Source organism: Gallus gallus, chromosome 5, assembly GCF_016699485.2.
Source record: "Gallus gallus isolate bGalGal1 chromosome 5, bGalGal1.mat.broiler.GRCg7b, whole genome shotgun sequence".
Taxonomy (NCBI): Eukaryota; Metazoa; Chordata; class Aves; order Galliformes; family Phasianidae; genus Gallus; species Gallus gallus.
In genome coordinates, this window is record NC_052536.1 from 31,228,210 (window position 1) to 31,251,425 (window position 23,216).

The window sequence follows — 23,216 nt, forward strand, 5'->3', positions numbered from 1 at the left end:
AACATGCGGTAAATACCAGATCAACCAAAAAATTGCACTGCTCGATATTTTGTTTGGTATTCCCCATAACATCTGTCCTGAACCAAAAGATGCTTCTTGGATGGGGATAGCTGAGCACTGTCCTAATTAGTGAGTGCTAATCTTTCTTCTCAGCCCTTCCACTGCTCTGTCCTATTGACCCATATTTTGAATATTAGCAGTCCTAACAAATCTTACTCTTGTTCTGACCGACAGCTGGTGTGATGACCTGGAACTTTGCACAGCCATTTGCTTTGGAGTCTAAAATAGCTATAAAAGCTGGGGCAACAACCCCTGACACAGTCATTGAATTGTTCCTGAAATTGCTCCTCATAGCTGCTGTGAGATGCAGACTGGCATTTTTCTCTCACATCGCTTCCACCTTTCATCAGGTCTGTGTCAGACATGTAGTGGCAATTATTTTTCCTGCCTGATATTTTTCTTTCCAGTTTAAGGTCATAAATTAAGATTTCTGCCCAGGTTACTTGTCCAGACAGTACTGGCTGCAACACTTTTGCTAGAAAGATTGCACAGCTCCTCCAGTTCTTGGTGATAACATGAGACTAAATGCTTCCTCAATATTTTTAGAGTGGAATAAATTTTTAGAGAGGAATAAATCCTTTGCAAAGAGCTAATACAACAGATAAATCAGAGAAGAATCAATTCTGATGAAAAGATTATTTGCATCATGTCTTCCTTTCTTATTTGTCTTTTTACTTTTTTCCATTTTCATTGTATTATTGGTCTTATCACTCAGCCTTTTGGATTACAGAAACAGACTGAGAATTCATGTGCAGTGAAGACAGGAGTCATTTATGCAGGCTATTCTGACAGATTAAAAGAAAAAGAGGTTAAGTCTCACTGAGGAATACCCGTGAGGAGCAGTTAACACTTTAGATGGAAGGGATGCTATCCAGAGGGACCTGGACAGGCCTGAGAGCTGGGACCCTGCCAACCTCATTAAGTTCAACGTGACTAAGTGCAAGGTCCTGCATCTGGTTCATGGCACTCTCAAGCACAGATACAGGTGGGACAGAATGGCTTGATAGCAGCCCTGAGTAGAAGGATGTGGGAGTGCCAATTGAGGAGAATTAAAAATGAACCAGCAATGTGCACTTGCAGCCCAGAAGGCCAACTGTATCCTGGACTGCATCAAGAGAAGCATGACCAGCAGGTCAAGGGAGGTGATTCTGCCCCTCTACTCTGCTCTTGTGCGACCTCACCTGAAGTACTGTGTCCAGTGCTGGGGCCCCCAACACAAGAAGGACACGGCATCCTTAAAGAGTAGCCAGCTTTGCTCCACTCCTTTGACAGTAAGGACAGCTTCCCAGGAGAGGAACAACATTTCCAGCATTTCCTTGAACAGTCTAAAGTTCAGTTTCCTGAAGTTCAAGGTCTTGACTCCACATATAGTATAGCATAGCATTGCCAATATGAGTTAAACAAGAGAACTGGAAAAGTAGTGACTTCAATTCTAAACATACGCATACTTTTTAAACAAGGATTTGTTATTATGTGTTTGATTTCTGCGATTAAAAAGGCCTGTACCATTGTGGACAAGTGAAGAGCTGAGAATTAGAGAACAAGGGAAGGAATTTTGACAAAGAACTGTACAGAGAAGGGGTTGTAGAATGTCTGCAGACAGATCTGAAATAGCATGACAAAAAGGGATATAGTGCTTGGGATATAGTGCTGTAAGCAAACAAAGCACAAGACACACACAGACACACAAAAATCCCGAGCAACGACAACAAACCAACCCCAAACAAAACAAAATCAGCTTCTTTTCTGTTTCTTTACCTGAGGCAAGAGAAGAGGGTTAAATATAATCATTATCATTATATTGTTCATTATCAATAAGCAGAATTATATAAAGATTCTGATTTTTATTTTTTTTTTTCAGTTGGTGAAAAGAAACTGCAACTCTGAATTTTTGTAGGCTGTTCAGGTAATATGTTGCACTAAAACGGTAAGTAGCTTGTCTGGAGTCCACACTTTCCCTACAGAGCCTCTGAATTTTTACAGGTGGAACTTAAATATTTCCAGGCTTATTACTTTTTCTCCTAAACCTTTTCATTTTCTGGGTAGTATCCAGGAAGATTATCAAAGAGACTTAAGAGTTATATTAACATTCCCCCGTGCGTTCTTGTGAGGAGTGGCCCTTCCAAGGCAGTTCAATAAACAGATAAATCAAGGCAAGACATTCATAGACATATCAACAGTGGGATATTTAATATAAGTTACAACTTCCTCTCTTCACACTAGCAAGCTGTTTATAGTATTTGATTCTTCCACTGCAAAAATTATATGTTCCTTTTTTAAGGATAGCTCTAGACAAGTAAAATATTGGCAATATACCATTCCAACAATTTATTTTTAAATTGTTTTCCCAGTTGCAGAGTTGGCTGTTTTGTATTTTAATAAATATATCATTCAAGTTAAAAAGAATTGTATGAAACTAAATTTGGTTTTGAACAGGAAAATTCAAATGACAAAAATTGGCTAGGTTGCTGCTTGTTTTTTGTTCATCTCACCTTTACAAAGTGACCATATGTTATATCTTCATTTCTTGGCAACTGTAAGAGTTACATGCAGATACAGTCCTTCTGTTGATACTCTCTTTTTCATTGTAGTGCTTCTGTCTAGAGGCGTCATTTTGTGAACAGCTGTAATGGTGTTATTAAAAGCAATACATATATTTTAAAACAAAATAGTAGACATATGTGCCTACTGTCAATGCAAGCAAGTCTATCTAAATGTCATGTCGAGTGTTGCAATGGCTGGAAAACAAAGCTGCTTTCTCCCATTTGCATTTCTGAAATCAATTTTGTGCTGGCTTACAATCTGTCTGCTTAAGAAAAAATATTCTGGGAGATGTTCAGGTATGAACTTGGCACGCAGCTATTGATACAGATCTTGTTTCTTCACTGCCTTGCTCCCTTTGTAACCTTTTACCCCTGTGGAAAATAGGTACAAAGCGCAACTGCTCATTTTCAGTGATATGGCATACTCATTTTTCATAAGTGATGACATAAGATGCAACCAATTTAAGTTACAAAGACTGATTATATTTGATGTTTTTATTAAAACTGTTCGGCTGTTCTAACGCTACCTTTAAATAAACCTTCCTGATAATCTGTGACTGTGAAATTTCCCGCAGTAATGGTCAAGTGCAACATGGCTATGATCTCTTGAAATTAATATTAAAGCCTGCAAAATGTTGTTGGTTTTCAGATCAGTTTGCAGTTTTGAATATTCTTGTTTATTACTGTCTTTGACTAGAAAAACATTTTGCAAACATGCAAAATATGTGATTTTTTTAATCTTACACTTTGGGGCAAATCATTATATGCAATTACGGAATTATAATAGACATGCTACAGTATTTGCATTTTATCCTGCCTGTCAAAGTAATAAAGCTAATTGTTGGTTATATGTGCAAAATCAAATACCTTCTTGCTAGATTAGACTGTGAACATCTGGATTATAGATTCATAAACAATACTGTACAGAAAAACTTCATTTTCTAGGCTTTCTTTCTGATTACTGTTACTCTAGTATCTCCAACAATAGGAGTTGCAGAACAGATTTCTGAGTAATTCCATTTATTCTGCAGTTAACAAACAAAACCTGAAGATCACCAAAAGAAATCTCCCTTCTTGCAGAAGTTCTGACAAAGCTGTTTTTTTTTTTTTTACATTCCCTCAGAAAAGACTGCCAAGTTCAAATTTGCAGCTGGAACGGTCTGGCTTCTTTATAGGCAAATCTAAATAAAATCTTCTGATGAGTATTTCTAGACTAAATTGGTCAGCCGCTGAGGACTCTCAAGAATGCATTGACTTCTGTGTTGCAGTATTCTTAGTAATGATGTATTAAAGAAAGCTATGGATGATAATATTCACAAAGAGAGGCTACTGGAAGAAAATCTAGATATATTAAGACACCATAATCCTTCCGTTTTTGCCATTTTAAAATTCTCAGGCACGTTAATAGCATTTATTTTTCCTTTATGTTAAGTTTATTAGATTCCCTTCCATGTATAAATCTGGCATATCAAACCACAATTTGCATTGTCAGCTCCTATGAGTGAAATCTATTACAGTTACAGAGTTGTCCTGCTTTTGCCTTTGTAGCAACTTTCAGACCACAATAACCATCATCAGTTTAAAGCAAGCAGATCCATTACATTTCCTCTGTTCCTACAACCCCACATTAAGCTAATATTATCTATTTCCCAAGTGAAAAAAAGCCCTTCCAGTCCTATCAATTATTAATTCCTTGCTTGCAGCTAATGTTTTGTTTGAATTATTTAAACACATCTTCATTTATCAATAAACATAAAATGTTAAACAAAGAATACTGATGAAGGGCATTATTTAAACCGTAACATTTTATGAGATTATTTCAAGCGCCTTTTTTGATTTATTAACACAATATTTTTATAATTGTTTTTCCATTTCTAAAAAGAAAACAAAACAAGAAACACCATGTTTCTGGGTATCATCAAGAGATTTGGACTCTTTCTGAGTGCTTTCAGGAATGTTACATTTTTCGTTTGCTTTCTCAAAAAGAATTTATAATGCAACATATACTAAATTCCCAATCCATTTGCTGAGAAAATTCAAGACATGGTTAAGATATAAGATGCCTGTGATTTATTATTAGAATAACAGTTAGTGAAGTTCACTTCAGTCTCCATTTCTTTTTTTCTGTTTCAGCCCTTGTATCAGAAGCTGACTTGAAAACTAGGGCTATTGGCAAAAGACTTAAAATTACAAGGGTTGCAGTAAAAGAAAGCAGTGGTTCATCCTTTTTATTACTTTCATATGCCTATTTTAAAAGAATAGGGGGAATAAAATCAACATTTTCATATAGATTATTTAATTCAAGCTAATTCTATCAATTTAAATAACTACTGTTGAATATGGAACATTTTAAAAAATACTGTTTTTTTTTTTCTTGGTCATAAAAAATATGTTAGAACAATTTTGAATTAATTACACAAGCATGTAAAAGTTGTATTACTTGAGGTTTCTTAAGAATACTTGAGGCTACAGACAAATTTTACCCCATGTTCACTGTGCACCCGCCTTTACTGTGAGGTGTATATTTTTCTGCTGCTGCAAAACTTTGAAGAATCTTGTTGAAAACTGCAGTTGAATCATGATCTTCAGACAAACCTGTTTATGATCATATACCATTTTTTAAATTAAAGTAACCTTGACAGACTTCTCTATAATAGAGAATGACTGTATTCCTTTGATGATCCAAAGTATAGGATGAATATATTATGTCTGTAATCTTAACACAAATATTTGTCTTTTTAGTTTATCCATTGAAAAACAGTCCTTAGAAATAATTACTTATGATCATTTTATATGAACTCAGTAAAGGCTTCAAGAATGATCTAGGTCCTTTGTACTAAGCACTTTTCAAAAATGTTCTTTCCAGAGGGTTATTAGTCACCTAGCAAGACAGATGAAAGACAAAAGTTGGGAAGCATTGGCTGCTCAATTTTATGATAGGCAGCTAGGGTACTCGCTGAATAGTTTCACTGATTAAGTGTTTAGTGGAAGAATTTCTTGTGACAATAGGCTGCATGGTTTGATACAAATACTGTCAGTGTCTCCAAACTGCATTCATTATTTTTAACCTTGTGAGCCTGTGGAACAGTTGTTTCCCCCTCATTCTCCCTCTGTGAGCTAAAAATTGCTGAACTTTTGTGTATATAATTGGATTTTAAAGAGTAGAAAGACATCTGAAGGCCTGAGAAATGCTCCTGAAGTACAGCAGGGCAGAGAAAATTTCTAAAAGATTTTAAAAATGCAGTAATTTTCCTTCCCAATTACTACAGCAGACCAAAGTGCATTGCTGATGCTTTTCAGGGAGCAACAATTTGTCAGGAACAATGTTAGAAGTTCAAATATACATTATGTTAGATTTATTTGAAAATATTTCCATTTAAAGCTTATAACACTTGACTTTGCTGCAGAGAGCAAATATTAATTAAAAAATTTGTTCACTGTTGGTGCTCTGTGTATGTAAGGTGTCTACTATGCCCATAAATAAAAAATCCAGAACTGAGGAATCAAAGGTGCAGCATATCTTGCTGAAAGCAACAGGCTCATTGCCAAACTGAAAATTACTCATCCAAGGAAGGCATGAATATGGGATACTTAGGAAGAAAAAACTTATCCAGCTTGAGCTTTCAAGAAGAGTTACAGAAATTAATCTTGAACTACTTTGATAATAGATAACTCTGGAAGATTGTTTATTAAAGGCACACAATGAAATAAGGTTGTTGGGTTTCTGTTGTTTTGGTTTTTAATGAACTGCAGAACATTTTTCAGTGTAACGGTAGTATTTCATGCTTGGAAAAATACTAATTATACCCTAAATGCAGTTAGTGTGTAAAATGGGTGGGTAATATGCAGTTAGTGTGTAAAATGGGTGGGTAATATGCAGGTATGATTTCCAGGAAAAACAAGCAGATTATGCTAGTAAATGTTATCTCCTTTCTATTGTTGATTTGAATCATATAAGCATGGAAATACTGATAGAAAGGAACTACTGGAGGTTACTTAGTCCAACTTGCTGTTTGAAGCGTGATTGTTGCTGTCAATTTGTAGACTTTTATAACTTTCTATGGAATGTAAGTGTTAGGTGAGATTATGAGCACAGTAAACATTTCTCTGTTTTGTCTACTGCAAAATAAATGCAACAACTAGAGTTATATGTGTACCTATGAATGGGTTCTTGAGTTTGATTGTCCAGGAAATGGACAATCTTGGCTTGACTCACTATACGAAATTAAGAAAACTGTCTGCATCTAAGACTAATTATTCTAAACCAGACAGTTACAGAGCAGATCATACACAAGCAAAGTGTGTTATGTGAGGAAATGCAAGAATATGGCAGATGGCAGTTTTGAAGGCTCCCATGGGAAGCATATCTGTGAAGTCGAGTCCCTCTGTGTGCAAAGATGAACGTTTATATGACTTCTAAACTCCTCCTAGACAGCAGCAAACATCATCACAGCTTTGATTTCATTCCCAGAACTACTAATCTCCCACATCAGTATTTCCTGGAACAGGACCACAGTGCTGAAAAGCTGACTGGCTCTTGCTGTAGGCAATAAGTCATGGAAAATGTAAAGCAGAGTGTAAATATACCTGCACATGTGGGCATAGGAGTGGGATGTGGGCACCCTCTTGTCTCCACGAAAAGGTAGTATGTCAGTAGATTCATGCTTATCCCTATTCAAAAAGATTTTCAATATTATTTATCAATTTACATGACTCCTTAAAACCATGGTACAATAGTTAATTCCTAAATTACTGTGAAATTCCTATGGAAGTACATATTACAGCCACATTAATAACACATTAGCTCATCATGATTAATGTTACTGCAATAAATGAATTAATAATGATTTGCCTCTTTACCAAGCTTTTTTTTTTTTTACCTTGACATGAAGAGGATCCATGGCATTGATTATCACAAATATAATGGATTGATTCATCATTTATGGGAAAAGGAACTGCTCTTCCCATAAAACTTGTTCTTTTATTGCTTTTTGTCCCCCTCCTTTCCTCAGTAGATGTATTATCTTTGGCAGGAATTCAAACCATCTATAGATCATTTGTAAGAGTCAATTCAGCTTCAAGTACTGTGACTTGAATGCTAGCTGTGAGACAATGAGTGGAACTCAGGCAAATGGGTCGTCACAGATAAAGTCTGTCAGGAAAGAAGATCGTTCTCCTGGATAATGAAGGTTAGGCATTAATGGATGCCTCTGTACAGTGAGATTAGGTGTTGTTGCAGCTATTTTATTTTGGGTAAAGTTGATTTACCAGTGTATGTTGTGATATTTATATATTCAAAAGTATCATGATGATATACAATGCTTCTGTTTTGCCAAGCAGAAGAAGGCTTATGTCCTTACTAAAATGGGAAGATATTGAAATTAATCTTTAGATAGCTTCTGTGTTCTCCTTAGCAGAGGTTATTAGTGTCTTCATGCTGTGTACGTGATCACATAAGATGAGGGCTGTTCTGAAAGTAATGCCTTTTTCTTGCTCCAATTATAGGAGGAAGAGAAAGTTTTTTGATACGTATGTGTACTTGATGGTGAGATTAAGACACAACAGGTCAAATGTTAGCCCAATCAGTTTATTACAAATCCTAATTGCTTAGGGAGATGGGGAAGGGAAGATGGGTGATAGCAAAGATATTGGAAATAAAAACAAGAACTCTTTGTAGAAAGCAGGAGAGATAGTCACCCCCATGGGTCCAGTGTGGTTCCTAGTGCATCTGTTGATCCCAGAAATTCATGTGGTCACCATGAGGGATGGGAGAAAGACAGGAAGCTTTGCACCATAGAAACAAGCAAGCCCCTGGGTGTTCTTTCCTAAGAGGTTTTTTTCTCTTATGGAATGCCTCTGCCAAAGGCCTTTTTTTTTTCTTTGGGAGTACTTCTCCTCCAGAGAGCTTAGTTTAGTGGGGATCTTTTATCTCCCTGCTTTTCTGTTTCTTTCTTTTTCTTCTTTTCTCTCCATTAGTGTGACACACCTGGCCCAATAGATAAGCCAGTAGGGAGTGGTGCCTTTGTTGCCATGCATGAGCATTTCTGCCTTTTGCAGTGGTCACCTCCTTCAAGCCACACCCCCGAAAAAGACTGCTTGTTATTCTTCTGTTTATCCTTACAATCATAAGCAGAAGTATTGTGACACAGTGACAACCACCTCTTGCCCCTGTAGATAGTTCACAGAAGTCAGTTTAGAGTCTTATCACCAAAAAGCCCTCACGAAGCAAACTTTGAGCAAAAAAAACAACAACAAAAAAAAAAAAAAACCCAAAAAACCAACCAACAGTTTTGTCTTTCACAGCCTTCTATTTTATTATGTTGGCCCACAATGTCAGAGGCAGATGTTGGTGATATGGCAGTAGAGGTTGACCATTATCACCAATATTCCTTTGCAGTTTGTTTCCATGAGACAGATGGCAGCAGAGGGGCAGTCTGTCAAAATGGTGTCTGACATGGAAGTGTGTATAAAGCAAAGGTCTGTCACTGAATTCCACCATGAGAAAAAAGTGGCACCCATCCATCAATGCTTGCTGAAGGTTTGTGGTGACCACACAGTGGATGTGAGCACAGTGAGGCAGTGGGTCGTGTGTTTCAATAGTGGTGACAGTGACAATGACCTCCACTGGTGCAGATTTTTATGAGCAGGATAGGCTAGCAAAAATACATAGTTAGCGGTGGTAACTGTGTTGAAAAATGTTTTGTAGCTGAGAATTGGCTCTGTCAAGCATTGTCTTTGTCTCTGTTGTACTTTCCATGGAAATAAATATGTGGTTCTACTTTTGGAGTGACCTACATATTAAAAGACTCAATTGTTAGTATGCACTTAGACTCATTTTCATCACAGTATTTTATGGCTATTTAAAAAGTGATAATTGTGCTTTTATATATATATATATATATAAAACACTAAGAAACAGAATAGATTACTCAGTATTTTGGTCTTCCTTTTACACCTTCAGTCTTTCAAGGACATAGTAGCTAAAACAAAGTTGCAAGAGCATAATGGAACTCAAAACAATGAGGAAAATATAGCACAAGAATGTGGGGTTATGCATAAATAAGGTCTTACTCCTTATATAAAGAAATACATCTTTCCAATCTCTGTCCTTATTATGCAAATGATCTTTCACTCCTTTTTTAAATACAAAATAAACTGTTCAGTTCTCAGAGATCATGCCAATAGATACAATTAAAACTTCCAGGTAAGTAAAGTCAGAAATACAGGACAGCTATTCACAAAGGCATCCATCTGCTCACTCCAATGTCCTACTTCTTTAAGTGTGCATGGTAGAGAGTCAAATTTTCCCTGCTGGTACATACTGTGACATTGGAACTTAATCAACATTATACTTAAAATACACATTTAAATGATCAGCTGCTTTTAGTCTCTTCCTACTCTTACTTTTATACTATAATTCTTCCTCAAAATGAGATGATACTTTCATTGGAGAAAACATCTCAGTGAGAAAAAATTGTAAATATACTGATACCTTCATATGAAACATTAATTCAACCAAAAAAAAATATTAAAAAAATACAGCTTTCCAAAGTATTGATTTTGTATAATGTAAAGTTCTCTCGCTATTACTCAAGATTTTCTCTCCTGAATTCTACTGCATGCTGATAAAAATTCTAAGTATGATCTATCAATGGATGCCATCCATGTCTTGATGTTTTGCTTTGCATATAAATTCTGATTTTGTCCACCTTTCTCAGTCTTTCTGATTTATATGGGGAATCTTTTAAAATACTTTGCAGGTATGCAAAAAAGAAATATTCTCAGCATCATAAATTCAAAAGGAGACTGCCTGTGAGATTTCCCCATCTCCAAAGATGAAAAATAAAAATAAAATATGACTAGAGTACATTGGGTTTTCCATATTGTTTCCAAAAGTCAGAAAACCATATGTTTAACCACACTGTAAATGAACATTTCTCTGATGGAGTGAGTCATATAAAGGTCACTTCCACCTTGAACTGAGAGCTTAGGAATTCACTGAAAGCCTATATATTAATAGTAAAACAAAACATGAATTTTCTTTGAAGATCCATTCTGACTTTCAAGATCTGAATCTAGAGATTGTTATTACATACTCTGCTATTATAAATTCTAGTCACTTCACACCTGTAGACAAAAATGTATTTTTTAATTATTTTTAAATAATTTTGGAATAACCATTTAGTATGAATTATTTCAGTCAGCAGCTGAATTCTTTTAATACCGTTGGAAGTAAGATAACATATTTTTCTCTAGTGTTTCTTTAAATCTCTGAGAAATGTTCGTTTAATCAAGGTCTCAAGAAAGAAGCTCATGTAGTTGTCTCAGTTATATGCATGTAAGTACAGATTCACATCTATGGCTGCGGCTACACATTCATATAACTCACATACTGAGGGCTTCTCTAACTAACCCACTCCTAAAATTTCTTCTCCACAAATATTGCACAATTATTTTAGATAACTGAACAGTTCATAAGCTGAATCTTCAGGATGAGTACCTAAATGGATCAGACACATTTATAGTGGCTGGAGGGAGAAATATTAAAGCTTTACAACTTATATCTCCCCCAAATCCTATAGTGTAAAAATAACTGAAGTGCAGTTGACCCTTCTGAAAGGGATGTTAGAAAAGTGGTAGAAACATACTACCGCTGTCTGAGTGGTAGTTTTTTTTAGTAAAGCACATTAGCCACATTTCCGATGAAAAGGTTTGGACTATCCCTTCAGAAGTCTCAGTAAGAGTATACTTAGTCATTAACTATGCTTTTTTAAAAGCCAAATGCTTCTTGCCTAGAATCTCATCAAATTTCAAAATCAATTAAACTCATTAAAACATCTTAGGGTATTTTCTTAATTTTTCCCTTAACACAGTAATAGCTTAGATGCTGCTCTGTTTTATAAACATTTTCAGTTGGATTATTTAGTTTCCTTAGCTGAAAGAAATGAGTGTGAACCATCTTTTCCTCAAAATAGTACTATATGAAGACATTTGTTTTGTTTTTCTCCAGTAGTTATTTACCAAGCCATAGATATGACAAAGCTACAGAAATATGTCAGCTTATTCTATGTATCAGCCTACTGCATTGTTTATAGTAAAGTCTTTTCCTGTGTCTTAGTACAACCCCAGACATCAAATATGCATTATGTTTAGAATTACAGTCAACGCTGCTGAATATTCATGTTGTCCTATCAACCACAAGTCTGAACTTCTTTTGTCACTGAGAGTGAATGCAACTGCTATATTAACTGTAGAATCTACTCCATCTAATCTACAAATATCTTTGAGCAAGTTCTGACCTCTGTCTGAGAAAATACAGGGACAATAAATGACTACAAATATACAGCAAAAGCCCATAGCTACAAAGGAATGTATTGTTGATGTATCCTTGAAGTAAGATATCTGCAGGGCAGAACATAATAGGAAGCTACAAGTATAGTGATCTACAAAACAGCACATCCAATCCAAAAAGTTCAATATCTCTTTGCAGTATGTAGCTTGAACAACTTTTGTACATCAGCTTGCTTTGTTGACATCTTATAAGCTGATTGCTCAGGAAATGTGGGTCCATGATGAGTAAAATGTCAGTTTCTTTATGGGGATAGTCAAGTGCAGATTCCTCTGCAAAAGAAAGGAAAAATGTGCAGGCAATAGCCTAGAATGTAACATTTCCTGACGGAAGAGTTTTTTGAAATCTTCTGATCTCTCAAAAGTAGACAATATCACAAGTGCCAAATGCAAATAACAATATTCTTATGTTACTTTGTCTGTATCATTCGACCTAAATTCATTCTTACATGATTCTTTTCAGATTTGCTCTTTTATTTCACTTTTTTTTACTCTTTTATTTCTTTTTATTAGTTCATTTCCCAGAATATAATAGATATTTTGTAATATATGAAAGCATACTTTTCTATATTTTTGATTGAGGGATTTCTTAATTTTTCAGGATGAGAATTAAAGAAAAAAATCCTTTATCTTTGATTTTATTTATTATGCAAACCTGACAACCTATTTTGGATTTCCAACAAATCCGGAATTTTAAATCATATTTCTCCACACATGGCATTAATTTAACTTTGTCTTGCCTTCCTGCAACACAGCAACAGATGTTGAAAATTTCTGCTTTCTAATACACCTCTGATCTCATGAAGATTCTTTTCAGGAATAGGCAATAGGCAGAAATATGTTTTTAAGCTTCAGCTCATTTATAGAATTGTCTCTGATGAATTTTTTTTTTTCTCCCCCCCCCCCCAACAAAATGGGTTTCATTCCTTTTTCAAATATTTATTTTCTAAATTTGAAGAGAATTTGCATTGAAAAAAAAATAATGCTTAAAAGTCATCTTTTTTGTTCATGCAATTAAACAAGACATGGGACTTGAATGCTGACCTATATTCATCAGTTCAATTGCTACAGTGTATTTTAACTTCTTACAGATGTACTCTTGAAATGGTTAACCTTTACTGTCTATCTTCACTAATATGACCTTATCTCTTCAGATTCTGATTTTTAAGGTGGATATTTAAAAAAATTGGTGAAAGGTTGTATTTTCTTATACATTTGGGACAATTTCAAAGGAGGTATTTGCCAGGTCTCATCAGTATGAGTGGACTGATTTGTTTGGTGTCACCAAGTCAAAATAACTGTAATCCATCTGAATCACTCAGATGAGACCTTCATACAGCTGCGTTATATTGGGTGTAGCACTACAAAATAGCTGGAATTTATTGTTGACTCTGACCTCCTATTTATTAATAATTTATGTGGTACAAGGCATATGTTATATGGGTGTGTAACAGCAAATAGATATATATGCAGAAACTTGCATGCAAGTGCTATATGAATTATCTGTTATGGGTAAAAAAAATAAGAGATTCACTATGTTATTGACTAACTTGAATTAATAACACCAGGGAAGAGAGCCCAGCCCCCCCATAATCACACATTTTCTCATGTTTTGTTTTGTTCAGCAACCATTTTCTTCTTAGTCTATTTTATTCTGTGTTGCTTGCTCAGAATATGAGAGTATCCTATTCATTTCCCTGAAAACACAAGCAAAAACAATAGAGAAGAAAATCATCTCTTTCTGAGGGCTTTGCAAATGAACTACAGTTTTTTGTTTTGTTTTGTTTATTTGCTCTTTGTATGTGTGTCAGATACAATTGGTGATGTCAGACATAGCCTCCATTATGTATTATTGCTCAAGTGAGCTTTGCTCATATTAAATTTCATTATCTTCAGGAAACACTAAGTAGATAACATGCATAAAGATCTGGAAGACTTGTTTATCTATTTGGTATGTCATACAGTACATCGCAAGTAGGTGTTGTGACTCTAAAATGAGTTTTCATAGTGTCTGGATGTAGTGGATGTAGTTACACTAACTTCCAAAATCTTTTTCATATATATGTTTTTAAACTAATCAAAGATATAAAGAGGACACAATTGTTAGGTTTGGGGACCTAAGCTTAGGTATTTGGAGGAGGTTGGTCTTCACTCTCTCTGCTTGCGAACATTTTTCCCATTTGCCAAGAATAGAAGTGCTGCTTGGGTATCGGAGGTCTGCTCTGTTAAAATTTATACTACTAACTGGTAATACTGCTTCTCCATGAAGAAAAACAAAGCCCCAAACAAACAAAGACACCCTCAACCCAATTTTCAAGCCTAACATAAATCTAATGTTAGAAAGAGACACTTCTTGCCTATAGGCTTTTTGAATGACTCCTGAGCATTACATTGCTCTTTTTACAAGGAGCTGTTAAAAAGCTATGTCAGAAGATAAGCCAGCTTGTAGAAAGAGTAAACATCTACAGAATGAATATTTTTAATCTGGATTTTTTTTTTTTTTTAATGCAATGGATTGTTAGCTGGCTGGCCGTTGATGTTGTAGTTTATGAATTATCTGTAAAAAAAACTTAATAGAAGAATTAAACATGATGACGGTATCTTACCAACATGCATCTCATGGGCAATCTCTTCTGTTGCAATCTGTTCCACTACTGCAAGGTACAGCCACATCAATTGTGTGTGCCACTCATTGCAGAACAATTTGTATTTTTGCATCAATGGTGAATATAAACCAAGCAAAAAAATCTCATATCTCAAACGTTAAAAAAAAGTCTATTTTTTACTATTTCCTATTCTAGTTTTCAATTGAAAATAATGACTTTTTAAACTTTATAAAAAAATGAGATGCTTAAAAATTTGATTAACATTTCTACTACAGATGTTCTTGGTTTTTTTTTGTACTTGTGAAGGCTTGAGATAGAACTGACTCCTGTCACATCCAGTGAATAGTATGCTAACGTGAGAACTGTGCTCATCTGAAAACACCGAATTAGTACTGTCCATTTAAATAGGAAATAACAGGGAGACAGAAAATAGGGAAAACTAGCCCAGGGTATTGAGTGGGAAGGATTGCATTGGGTTTAGCTAGACAAACATGTTTTTTGTTCTATTTCTTTAAAACAGATATGATATTCAGAGGCCATTTTCTTTAGGAAGGGATTTAATCCATGTAAGACTGAAGACTTATTTGATTATCTTATTCAGACATTTTCACTGACTTTATATTATTGAAACAACATTAGTGGCCATGTTTGTACTAACAGATAAAACATTATGGGGGTATATTCCCCTTTTGTTTAAGTAGTATCTCCTACACTGGTATGATATTTTACTTTTCCATACCTCCCAGACAACAGCAGCTCTTGCTTTGGGGAACTGTACGTGCAACTGTCCATCTCTGGCAGGTTGTTTTGATGTAAACACTCCAGTTTGAAGGGTAAATTTATGTGATGGTTTAGTAAATGAAATCTATCACTTAGCATTGGGTTCTACGAACATTTCCTAGTTGGTTGGGTCTAAGAATATTTCTTAATTGGTTTTATTTGGCAGTAGAGTGACTAGAGAGGCATATTTAGAAACTCATCAGAGGAAGCTGTGCTGGAAAAACTTCCTCTCCAGCCACTCTTACCCTGGCCTGTAAGTCACAGAAAGAAAGAAACTACTGCATGATGATTCTGAGATATCTGAGGTGAGTAAGAGCAGAGAACATAGTATAGTATCTGAGAAAAGAATAATGTGTGATTTATTTATTTATTTATTTTTCTTTTCATTATTTCCTTGGCATCTTTCAGGTGGAATGGATAGATTTCCTAGAACTACAACTTATTCTCAACTGAAATTTACCTGGTGTAGGGCTAAGTATTATTAAATGCAGAAAAGATGTTTAGTTATAGGACTTGAAAAATAGCTTTTTTCTTTACACTGAAATAATTATTTTCTCCACCTAATTTACATGATACTGGGACAGAAAGAAAGACAGTGGCAGCTGTAAAAGTAAATTTCATATATGATTCTTTCAAGAAAGATTAATTAGCTGAACTGGTGTTTTACAATTTTGTTTTTGTCTGCCATTAAAATAATTATTTCCTTTTTTTTTTTCTATTTTATTTTTTCAACAAAGCAAGGTGATAGCAGAGAGGTAAAGTATAAGAATGAAAAGTAAAATCTAAGAATTCTTCAGCCATTTTTAAAGAAAAATATTGCAAAATTAAAGGACTTAAAATTCATTTTCAAATAGTTTTCCACATATTTTTGTGAAATGGGTTTTTTTCTTAATTATTTGGAAAACAATATTTCATTGTAGTAAACTAATTACAATAATTTCTTTTCAATCTTGATAGCAATCTTCAGAAAATAATCTGAAAGGTATACTCTTGATGACAAGTGAGACTGATCTTTCATGATTGAATGATATCTCTTCTGTTTAAATATTGTAAGAATTTTTTATCTCACTGGGCAGTAAATACAAATCTTGGAGGACAGTGTTCAACTTGCTTCTGTTTTCAGATGCGCAGTGAATTGAGTAGCAGCATTCAGAACCCAGGAATTGTGCTCTGCCCCTAAAGAATCATTGAGGCTGTGTTTAATGAATGTCGGGCTGGGTTGAGGGGAATCATAGCTGATCAAGAAGGCAGATATCTTGGTTAGGAAGAGCTCATGCTCTAACTCTGAGATTTCCCATCACTAAAAATCCTTAACAATGAATTAATTAAACAATAATACCAGGGTGATGATTTTAACTATTACTTCACCTGCCTCCAAAGCCAATAAAGGAGAAGTCCTACTTACAAGGTTTACATGCTGGTGTGTGAAATCTTATTTGCCTTTATTAATAAGTGCTTAAGGTTAATTTCTTGTCAGGGATCATAATTTTATCTATTCTTTGTGGATAAAAGCACATAACCCAGTGCTTTCAGGCTTACATTTAAAGGCCAAAAAACTTCAACAATGGAAGGGTGTCTACTTCTATGTTATTGATAGAATACTTTGATTAGTTCACCGAAAGAAGTGTGTTTTAATAATCTATATCATTGCTGAACAAGTGAGAATTAAATTTTAGTGTAAAGAGACATCTGTTCTAATATGTACTGTGGCAAAATAGTTACTGGATTGAATGAACAAATTTGATCATCTGGAACTTCTAGGAAAGATTTCCCGTTGATTAACCCAGAGACCTTACTTTCACTTATTGGTGTTGTATAGATTGACCAAAATCCCAGCTAATGTTGGGTATTAAAGCCTATAATTGAAAGTTAAGTGGAAGATGAAGGACCCTAATCACAAACAGAAGACATTGTTCCTGGTATTGCCTTAGTAACTGAGTCTGATCATTTAATTCAAATCATGATGTCAGCAGCAAGCCTCATCTTCCTCTCCCCAAACTTCTATCCAGTGACACTTCTGCACTGCATTTTATTAGCTTTCTGAGGCTTTTAATCTGTTCCTCAGGTTGAAAAGGTGACCTTAGTACTAATCACTGTTAATTACATGTGTTGTTTGTTTTTTTTAATTGCCAAGGAAACATAAATAGCAAAATATGTGGCATGTTAATGCATCCCTTTGCAATCCAGAACAATAAGACCCTAATGTGTCATACAAATTTAAAGTGAGATTGCTGGGTAATTGGGTACATATGGTGATCCTAAAAGAAAAGGTTACTATGGAGAATAATTAAAAAGGCCTTTTAAAAATTATTTTTGCTGCTTAGATATTAGTTTTAGATGTAAGGAGGGATTTACTTTTCCTTGCCAGATGTATTGTCATTTTATACTCTGCAAATTTGTGGTTTTAGGAGGCTATCATTAAAATAAGTCTTGATTTCAGAAAGAAAGCATCAGCATTTATAAGACTGTCCTGTCCATATCTGCATCCCTTTCCTCTGTGAATGTTCTGTGAAAGAAAAAGGAAGGCAATTAAAACAAACCAAAAGTCAGCTCTTAGATTAGAGCTGCATATCTTTTGTACTGCTTTGAGAATAAAAGAATAGTTAAGTGACCTTTTCTTTAGTACCCAGTTTCATCCTACCAGATGAAGAGCACAACTGCAGGTCATACCAGCTAAGGACTGTATCACCTTCTGGAACTGTGCTGTCCCCTGCACTCTCAGTAACAGATGCCTATGTTTTTATGTGAGTGATTGCATTGACAGTTAAGAGAGGTGAATTTAGGCCTCACTTCTCCATTTTTTTCATCTGTTAGTGATAACTTGAAATACAGCGTTGTTTGATGCTTTATTAATGCACAAGATGTATGAAAATCTCCATTAAAAAGTGCTAAAAAGTGTTATTCATAATTATGGTTACTGAGACAAATACTGATATGATAGTGTGAAACAAGTAAACAGTATTTTAATCCAGACAAAGCCCAGTAACATTATTACAGCTGGATGCGGTCTGGAATTGGTAGAATTTAGACACTGGGAATGACCTTTTCAACCCAGGGGCCAGAACTTCTTTAACATGTCAAGTGTGCTTTCAGAGGAAATCCTGGATATCATGAGAAGTCCCAACTTGAAGAACTGAATATCTTGTACTCAGTTTCATTCTCAATTTTTTCATGTTCCATTTTTCATAACGAATAACATGTAGAGGATTATAGAGGGCAGCTGAGCTGTGGCATAAAGGTGAGCAGGTTCACACTGAGGTGGAATGATGTTGCTCTTTGTCATGCTCTTTAGGAAATGACTGAATGGGGAATAAGTAAGCAGGTATATCTTCTTTTGAACCATTGACAAAAAGGCAAAAAAAAAATTATTTCCTTTCCCAAGTAGGAGGTCATATTCATGTGTTTATGTATCCTTCATATTGTCAATGAGATGATAGTGGGGGAAGTCTATTTTGATTTGTCTTTCCCAAACTCAGTGAAATTTTACAACATAGTATAGAGATCTAGGACACTCAGACCAAGATTGAATGTCCTTGATTTTCAGTCAGATATAAGTAAGCTTTTGAAGATATATGTGAACTGCAAACTAGTTCAACTAGTCCTTTGTCCTAAATGTATTCTGATAAGTCTGGAGAAAGTTTTATTGAGTTTTAAAATGAAGTGGAAGTTTGAACAAGGAGAATGCATCCTCATTTGAATTTGAAAGTATCAAAGAAGTAGACCATAGAAATATCTACATACCCACAAGCAGCCACATAAGAATCTGTATGTACTAGTAGAATACTTATTTCCAAGAATTCTTCCCTCAAATGTAGACATTTTTAGAACAGAAATGAATCAAAGAAAGCTGGACTGTCAGAACCAAAGTCCTTTTTCAGTTACCAGTGCCAAGGGATATGTTATGGGTGAACTTGTTAAGCAGCATATAAATAACAGTATTTTTTCTGGCTTTCTTTCTCATGTGAGATCACGAGCTCTTCGTAAGAGTTACTAAACAGATGGAGCTCCATTAACATGGAACAGGCCCTGTGAGCTAGTTGTGTTTTAATTAGATTTACACAACTTTCATGTTAGAGAGAGTAGCCTCTAATACTGCCCAAAGAAACCTGAGGACCATCAAAAGTATTTCACAAGTAATTAATTTCTAATGTTAAATTTTATTAGATAAGTAACAATGCTTCATAAAATAAAACAGCTTCATAGAAAAGGTAAACAGAACCTTTCACTGGAATTAGTTTTCAAGCAATTTCCTGAGCTTGATCTTTACAAAAATTGGAAACAAAACATCACATTGGGTGGAAGCAACTGAAGTTTCCAGTTCTCGTTTTCTTTTCTTTTCTTTCTTTTTTTTTTTTTTTTTTTTTTTAACACTCTCTAATCTTTTGTTGTTGCTGTTACTGTTGTTGCAACTTGTATCAAAAATACTTTCTTCATAATGAGTGCAATGTTTCATTTATTATCCTTCAGCTGTAATTCTTTTCTGAAATTGTCATCATATTTGAGAGTTGAAGAGAGCACCACTCATACTTAATAATAAACTGACTTTCTAGGGTAAATATTACTGACATCTTACAACACATTATATTCTTTACAGCTGCTAGCTGGCCAAGAATTTTTTACAGCTGCATTGTCTGTCTGGCAAAGAGACAAAAATTATATTTCATTTTCAATAAGTACCTCATTTTTCTCTCTACGTCCACATCATATCCTCTGTTTAGGAAAGAGTAATGACTGAATGGCTTGAAGTGTCTTTAGCTTCATTTACATTACATGCAAAATCCTATGATATGGGTTCAAGTAAGATAAATAATTAATTGACTCTCTGTAACCAGTGAAACAATTAGCACATATCGCATCATAAATAACACATGTACATTCACAAAGTATTGTCATGGTTCCCTTAATTCCTAAATAAATTAATTTTGAAAATTTTGAAAATCTTTTATTGTGTATCAAAAATTGAAAGATTTCTCAATGGATTACCAACCTATCCGAGCAACCACATTTTAATAGTCATATACGTACATATATATGCATATATATATAATTTTTTTCTGCAAATCTAACATATAAGACATTCATAGATAGGCACATGACACTGAAATTGTCTAGCATTCTCTTGCATGTTTTCTTGTAAGTATATTTCAACAAGAACATTTAATGTCATACCCTTTGGAAAAGACTGATGTAAAGTAGGCTTATTAACTCCAACAGCAAATGAAGTTATTCACAGTAACGAACTTCTTCACTCTTCACTAACCTGAAGAAAGAAAAATTTTAGAATAAGGCCCCAAATAATTGGCAGTTAATGAGAATATGAGATCTTTCCACAGCTGAAGAGAAAGTAAGTTCCCTAAGAAAGAAGACTGAGATACAGAGCAGGACAGAGCAGGACAGTGGAAGGTTCATCATAAACTTAAAAGACTTCAAATAAATTAACCCTTGTGGAAAGGTTAGATTTTAATAGATTATCATCAGAAATCTCGCGTGTAAGGTAAGGTAGAAAAAGAATGGTGCTTTCTAACACAATCAGTTCAGATTAGTCTGGAAGTGAAATTTTGAAAGTTCCTAAATTGTCATTGCAGTAACTAGATGAATGTACTTCAAGTAAGGTTCAAGTTGGATGTTAGGGAAAATTCTCAGAAAGGGTGATAAGACATTGGAATAAGCTGCCCAAGGATGTGGTGGAGTCACCATCCCTAGAGGTGTTCAAGAAATGTGTAGATATGGCACTAAAGGACATGGTTTAGTGTGCATGGTATTCTATATGGTAGATATTGCTTTTCAAGTTCACTATGCTGAACTACTGTTAGTCATAGGGAACCTTTAAAACCTATTGCAGTTTCAAAGCAATAATTATAAATCACAGAATCATAGAATGGCCTGGGTTGAAAAGGACCATAATGATCATCGAATTTCAACTCCCCTGCTATGTGCAGGGTCCCCAATTGCTAGACCAGGCTGCCCAGAGCCACATCCAGCCTGGCCTTGAATGCCTCCAGGGATGGGGCATCCACAACCTCATACAGTCCGCAGATTTGTTGTGATATTCCTGTTCTCAGTGATTAGTACTTTAATATTTCAATGGCTTTCATATGACTCTACGCAACATTTATTATCTTCTGTCAAGATAATAAATACAGTCTTTTCCTAGATAGGAAGCACAAAAATATTCTCGAAGTCAAAGTAATGATTGAAAAACTTTGTATAATTAATGTCTTACTAAATAGAAGTACAACCCCTTAAACACGTAAGCAACATTCCACATTTGAATGGAAGGACTAAACAATTTATTGCCTTGTTATGCTATACAACATGATTTTTCTCAATGATAAGAAAGTTTGAGTTTCCAGAAAGCACTAATTAAATGGTGGAGCACAATAATGTAATGGTTCTACAGTGATAGGCATCTGTGTAGCATATGAATCTCAGTGGTCCTATTTTCTAATCTTTTGGCTGATGCTGTCAGTCATATAAAGAACATTTACAGAATAAAAGCAGAAGATATAATAAAATATTTTTTCTTTTCTGTATAAACCAGACCACAAAGGATTATTGGCTTGTCAAATTATGATAATATAATCCAGAGTTTAGCAGAAAAACTGAAAGCAGAAAGTTGTTTTTGTGTCATTATCAACATAATTATGATTATTATTATTAACATTATTATTGTATTATTGTTATTATTATTTGTGTCATAATTATTATCATTATTAAACTGGATGTATATGTAGAAAAGCCTGGATATATGACAGTAGCAAAATAATATGAATGCCATATAGTATGTATATATTCTGTAGAACTGCTTACACAGTTGTTTTTTCTTCTGATTGTCACTGTCATGACCATGGGAGCATCAGCAAGCATTACTAGCCCTACTGGGTTTGATGGAATAGGCATGACTTGGCATAGTGTAGCATGGCATAGAAAATCTGACCCCGGGGAAATCCATGCCAGACCCCACCAGTGAGCTGGGACAGGGACTGAAGGTCAATGTCTGGCCTCAGATGAAGCCTGTGGGCAGAACTGGGTGTAGAATCTCTGGGTGAGGCTAGTCAGGACCATTAATGCTCATTAATGAGCACTCAGGGCCCTGTCTGTCACTTTCTCCTTCACAGTTATGCTTCTTGACACAAAAAGGTAAACTAATAAAGAGATCACTGACAAGTGTTCTCTTCTTTCTTTCTCTTATTTAATTTCTAAAAAATAAACGACGTTACCAGAAATATTATTTAATCTGCAACGCAATCCAACAATTAGGTTAAACTCAACAGGCTAATCTTCTGATTTCTGTACAGGTTTGTATAACAGAGCTGCTTCTACAACAGAATGGAAACCAAATCCGATCTGATCTGTAATGTCTGACCAGTTGGGGAAGAAGTATGCTGATTTCTGTCTGTCATTTTTCTTTCAAGAAATGAATAAGTGATCATGAGGAATCAGGTTCTCATTATTTCTCTCTCTTTCTCACTCTCTCTCCCCACCTTCTCTCTCTCTCTCTCTCTCTCTCTCTCTTTTTAATAGTAATAAAATATTTCAGTATCTTTTTTTTTTTCCTTAAGGAAGTAAATGTATTGATGAATCACTTCAAACAATGCTAATCAACAATGTGAGAAGTCTGCAAGAAAGGACATTGACAGGAGAAGCTCTATTACTAATTTATTTGTCTTTTTATGGTTCAGTTAAGGGAATATCTTAAGGAGTAAAGCACATGTCAGTGTTGTCAGATGTTACATGGTAGCTGTCAGAGTTTTGACTGATGTACAAGGACTACCTGCTCATGTTTGCCCTTCCTTTCTGTTGAGTGCACACAGGTAAGACAGCTTGTTGGTAATTTTTATTTAATACTTTCAGTATCAGCAGCTGCTCTTTTATTGAA

General features: G+C 34.9%; 1 long non-coding RNA gene across 2 annotated transcripts in view; it reads left to right on the forward strand.

Moving 5' to 3' along the window:
* The first annotated feature begins 5,479 nt into the window (after nt 1-5,479).
* LOC124417983 overlaps nt 5,480-23,216 on the forward strand; it is a 107,498-nt gene continuing 89,761 nt past the window's right edge. For both annotated transcript variants that reach the window (XR_006939360.1, XR_006939359.1), the window contains exon 1: nt 5,480-23,151. This is a non-coding gene — a long non-coding RNA (uncharacterized LOC124417983). The remainder of the gene's footprint in view (nt 23,152-23,216) is intronic.